This window comes from Egretta garzetta, unplaced genomic scaffold, assembly GCF_000687185.1.
Source record: "Egretta garzetta isolate BGI_Z169 unplaced genomic scaffold, ASM68718v1 scaffold589, whole genome shotgun sequence".
Taxonomy (NCBI): Eukaryota; Metazoa; Chordata; class Aves; order Pelecaniformes; family Ardeidae; genus Egretta; species Egretta garzetta.
Genome location: NW_009266282.1, coordinates 1651573 through 1657540, shown reverse-complemented (window position 1 = coordinate 1657540; position 5968 = coordinate 1651573).

Genomic DNA, 5968 nt, shown 5'->3' with positions numbered 1-5968 from the left:
AGAAAGTAGTTCCACCGGGTGAGGAGTGGCAGGTCAGGTGGAGTAAAGGAAGGTCCTCTTGTTAGCACAGGCTGGGACACATTCATGGTAGTAGTTGTATGCTGGTAAGCATTCCTCCAGACCTGTTACAGGAATTTAGGGATTTGGTACAAATCTTTTTTATTCTGAGTCACTGGGTACCATTTTTCAGAAAATGTGTGTGTGATACAGTGAACAGCAGCTCACACTGCTGTGTTATTTCTGACCATAACATAACACTGAAGGAAATAAGATTACACGATGTCCCTGCCAATGGTAGGGGGACTGGGCTAGGTGATCTTTAAAGATCCCTTCCAACTCAAACCATTCTGTGAGTCTATGTGATTTTGTGAATGGCTGTGCTGGGTGAGATCAAAGGAACACGGAGAGCCTCACACCTGAGACATTCCTCATCATCCCAGTCTCCCCAGATAACCACCCTCCACATGATGTCCCACCCATGTGGTGACGCCTTCTAGAGCACAAACCACCTCAAGTTGGTGAAAAATGCCACGTGACTGGAGCAAAACCAAATCAGGCACACATGGGAAGCTGTGCTGAAAACAGCTATGTTTTTTCTGTGTCACTGCCAGTAATGGGAGACAGAAGCACAAGCACGTTCCCACTGTCTCTATATGAAGCCTAAGAAGACTTTGGCCTTCTCAGGTCCCAGTGACCTACTTGTCCCCCTGAATTGAGCCCATAATGCCCACAGGATAGAGCAGATCCCTTTAACAGGGATCCCCTTGCACACCCTGCTAGTGAGCCCTGGGAGGCTGGAGAGAGCTCAGAGCTGTTTGGCTTCTGCTCCAGTCAGAAACCTCCTCCTGTGGGCCAATGGCCAGAACAGCAGGCTCAGGTGCCTACTCAGACAGCGTCGTCTCCTGTGCCTGGGGACAGGTCACTCCAGCTGCTCCTCCTCAGGCAATCAGGGTCCCCAGTGCCCTGATCAGGGACACGGGAGGGGCTGGGAATGTCTGCATGGATGTGCTGGTGTCTGAGCAGACATCAGAGCTAAGGTGAAATGAAGTCAGCCCTACATGTGGTAGGTAATTACTGGTGATTACTCTGCCCTGCTTCCACCTAATCAGCTTGCTGGGTGACTGGTCTCCAGACCCTCATAAAACACTGTAAATATTCCATAACATATAATTTATATGTATGTGTTGATTGTTTATATACAGATCAATGTTTGTCGTGTTACCAACTGTCTCTAAACACTGTCACACAGGAGACAGGCTTGGTGACAAGCAGCTTAGCTTGGACATGCTTCTGAAGTTAGGTTCCTCTCATTTATAAGGACCAAATATGAACTGGTGTTGAGAAATTCAAAGATTTTTTTTGTCCATCTGCTGCATCTGTTACTTATTTTCATACTCCCTCAAAATCCCCAGAGGAAGAACGCCCTGCTCAGTCACTAGTGCAAAAGAAACTGGTCGCACAGTAAACCTGTTCAGAACAAACACCAGTTCTGTTTGCTTTTGTTTGACAAAACTCCCTCAGATAGGTGCTGCAGGATGCTTCCTAATCAAAGACCATGCTGTTTCGAGCTGTCTTGCCTCTTGCATTGCTACCTGTTACCTGACAAACCACTTTTTCCATACTATTTATAATATCATATAAGCATATCATCTTCCCACCTGGTTGTTCCTTTCCCAAAGTGAAAGATCATGGTCGATGCAGCTTGTCACTCCAGAGCTCCCATCAATTTTGTTATCTTTCTCTGTACCCTTCCTAACTGCACAGACCAAAATGGCAGCTAGCAGGTCATTTGTGGGCCTGGTACGATGATTTCTGTTCTGTTCTCAGTTGAGCCAGATGATTCCTGATGCTCTGTTTGCCTTTTGTGGCCACCAGTGAGCACTGACTTGACTTTTGGCGTCAGCTATTCACTGTTCAGGTAGCCTTCCTAACTCCTAATCCTGGTCCTCCTTTCAGAGACTGAGTTTCTATAGTTTGGTCTATGTATGGCTCAGAGTCCCCGGTATGGACAGAGACGTTGATGTTGAGTTTCATCTGCATAAAGGGTTTTTATGGCTGATGATTTTACAGTCTGCCTTACAAGGGCGACATCTTTCTTGGTGGCTTTCAAAGTGACAGTGGGTAAGACTCAAGAGTGGCACAGCCCAGCTAAGAGTGGCGGAGAGACAGGTGAAACGGAGAACTTTTATTTGGGGGTGAGCAGCTCTTCACTGAGTGTCAGAGTCGTGCCATTACTCAGACTCCTCATGTTCCCAGCAAACATCAGCGGAAGAGCTGGCCCAGGAGGTGACATTCAGGATGCCCTTTCTATCACCCACCCAAGCAGCTGAGGAGCTCCTGTTACAGAGCAGGGGAGTGGGGTGGGCAGGCTAAGACGCCTCCGGGTAACACAAAGAAAAAAGAAAGCAAGTGGCAAAAGGGGGAGGGAAGGGGAGGGAAGGAAAACCAGGATTAGGTGCATAATATTAGCACTAGCAACAACTGCATCCTAAATAAGAGAGCAATGAGGTGATATCTTCCTAGGCGGATGCCCATCTGTGACAGATACACAAATCCCACTTCTGGGCAGATTTCAGTGCTGTGAGTGGAAATACACTGACATGGATTTGTATAAACCTGTTCACTTTAAGCATTAGACTTTTCAAGGTTAAGACAGCCCCACTGGATTACTACAGGATTTTCTGAGTGCCAGAGTCACTGCAGTGAATTTACCAACAGGGTATGCAGCAGAATTTACTAGTGAGATTTTCTGAACTAACTTTTTATGTTGCAGAAAAGTTCCTTTTGCATCCTCAGGAAATTTGTCAACAGCATCATTATTTTATGGTGACAGACAGATTTCCTTCGTGGTCAGCCTAAACGTTTCCTTGATTGCTCTCTGCATCCATCTGAGATGCCGAGGGAAGGATACAAGTCCCTGCTCCTCCTGAAGGGCAAATCAGTTGTGTAAAGCATAACAGCTCCAGCAGGAGACACTGACACTGATGTGCCACCAAGGTAGCCAAGGGTGCTTTACATCTCAGTCAGGACCATGGCCTGGGAAAATATGTGTTAAATCTTCTGCAGCTCAAGATGCCGTGCCAGCTTCACTCTGCCACTGCTTTGCTGAGCAGCACAGACATATGTTGCCTTCCTTCCAAATCAGTCCCTCAGGTCCCTCAAAGTGAGATTTACTGCTCCCTGAGAAGTGCCTCCATGTGGCCGGTATCTTGCAGGGTGCCTCATATGGGCTCACAGCAGACTCACCATCCCACCCTGCTCCCTGCCTCTTACATTAGCTAAGCTTGGACTTTACCTCTCTGGACTCTGATCCCAAAGCCTTCACATGCGCTGCACTGCATTTCTCCCAGCAGTACTGTGCTGGCAGTAGGGCTGTGCCGCTCGCAAGGGGGTGGGGGAAGGCAGGGCCTGCAAGACCACTGTCGTGAGACCCTGACAGCAAGGCTCAGATGATTCCTCTTCTCCTGGGGCTCCTGACAGGAGCTTACAGAGTGAACTGTTGAATTTGACTTTTTACTGATAAAGAGTTTCTGAAGGGGAATGTTTTCAATCATTGTCCCTGCTGGAACGCTACATTGGATGTCAGAAGATCCCTGGCCATCCATATGGGACAGCAGCTCTATATGAGCCCATCAGCTGCATCTATTTTAAACTTTCTCTCAGGGATGTTCGTTTATGGCCACTATGGATTGACGTTTTTCTCAAGGCCTTTGCACAAGCCCTTATCAGGTGACAGGCAGCCTCACTCCACAGATAGAGTGTCCATGCAAAATGACCCTCATTCTCCATAAAGCAGTGAGTAATTCATCTTCCTCACATCAGTGTCCACTTTGTTCCTGATAATCCAGCAGGCTTTATAGCAGTGGCTGTCAGTGGGGATTTTTTCCCAGCCTCTGCTCCTCCTGCGTGCATCCTCCCCTGGCTCAGAACCACTAATTCGTTCCTTTCCCTATTATGCATCTACTCCCTCCTCCCAGGATGGGCAGAAGCAACTAGCACCACTCAGACATGCTTAGCTTCTGCTCCCATCTCCTCCTCCACTTCTGGGTTGGCTGATTTATTTCTTGGAAGATTCTTTGAAAAACACAAGCATGGGTGGCAGCCACAGGCTGGGCTCACACAGTGACAAGCTAGGACCCTCTGGGATGGGCCACAGCAGCAGCTCACAACTTGGGTGAGACTGCATCATTCCCATCCACTTACCCCCTGCCAGAGAGAGCAGCAGCTCCTGGGACTGGTGGACCCCAACCTTGGCTGCCTGCCCCGCCTGGGAAGCAGGCTGGAGCAGATGAGGTCTGCCTGTGTTCGAGGGCTTCCAGACTCCAGCTGGGGACTGCCAGTAGCCCCTGAAGCCTTCAACCCTTTAGGAAAGTATGGCTTTTCACTGCTCCTCCAAATACAGCTGGTGCTCCTGGGCTTGGGAAATGCTGCCTGGGGATGCCAGCTCCCCACAGCACAGTGCACAGGCACGAGCAATAAGCCATGCGCCATGTGCAATAGTAATGAAGCAACATACTGCTTTACTTTACAGATTAAATAGAGCAAATTATTTCTTCAAAACTAAAATTAAGCTTTACAAAGCTGTCTCGAGGTGGGCTACAAGTTAGACTGTCATTTGCAGATTATCATTGCAGTGTTTCCCAGCAGCTTCCCCTCAGGTTTCTCCTGACCTTTCTTCCCCAGTCTTGATGCTGAGCTGTCATATCTTCCACCCCCACATCTTCTACCATCTTATCACTTATCTCTTTTCCTCACACACATCCACCTCACTTTCCTCCTCCCAGACTCCTCCCTGCACTACCCAGCACAATTTCAACCCTACCTCGGTGCTGTGGTTGCTCTTACTTTCCCCTCTCACCAGCTTACTAATTTTTTCTGCAAGGAGAGTGGTGTGAAGGTGAGTTCAGCTGCTCACGTCACACAACACACTGGGGCACCAGGTCTGTATGTGATCTGAAAGTGTTCATGGGCTGCTCCTGCTCCACTTGGCTGAGAGAGGGGACAGGCTTTCTGCAATGCTGCTGGTTCTGGAGCAACCTTGCAGCAAGCCCTGCCTCTGCCGTCCTCACTAGGGAAGGGATTAATGGGTTGGGGCCTCTTGCTGATCAGCAAAACATGGGCTTTCAGGTCCACAGGAATTGCTTTAATTTGTTGGTGTCCAAGAGAAGTGACACCCCATCCACTACAAACTGAGCCCCAGCTGAGCACTGGAAGTACTGGGGCAGCTGCTGTGCTCCCCATGGGACAGCACGTCCCGGGAGGGCATGGCGAGCACCCAGGCGCTGGGCTGGCACAGCGCCCTTGCAAGCACTTGAGAGGGACCACTCTTGATTTATCCTCTTTCCAGGGAGAGCACACTTGGGCCTGCTTCTGATTTTTAACATTTCAGCTGAGAAAGGAGCTGTGCCGGAGCAAGTCTCTCTGGGGTAAGAATAGCATCTGCCATCTTAGGACACAGCACAGTTGTCCAGCTCCTACATGGCAGCACGTTGCGCTGAGATATAGAAGGCAACCTACCCGCCGAAGAATGTCTTCGGGTGCTATTAGTGGAAGCGTATCATTGACACAAACAGGCATGACCCCGCGCAGGAGTCTTGCAAGAGCGGGGCTATTTTGAGCTTCTGACAAATGATGGGCTGATCCTCCTGGCATGGGCAACCTCCAGAGCTCTCTGAGGCCTTGTCTCCTCCTCTGAGGCTGATGGGCAACTTGGTGGGACCTCAGAGCCCAGGAGGCAGGGGCCAGGAGGGAGCTGTGGATTTGCTGGGGACACGAGGCCAAGCCTTAGTCCCATCAGCACTGCCCAGCCGTGCTTAAGGCAAGTCCTGCCTGAGGGTGTGCACCTCTCCCAGGGCTTAGGGCATGCAGCTGCCTGCTTTATATTCTACCACATCCTTAGAGCTAGAGAGATGCCAGAGGGTGCGTAACTGCCTGCAAGTGACACACAAATTCTTTGCAGCCAGGAGGG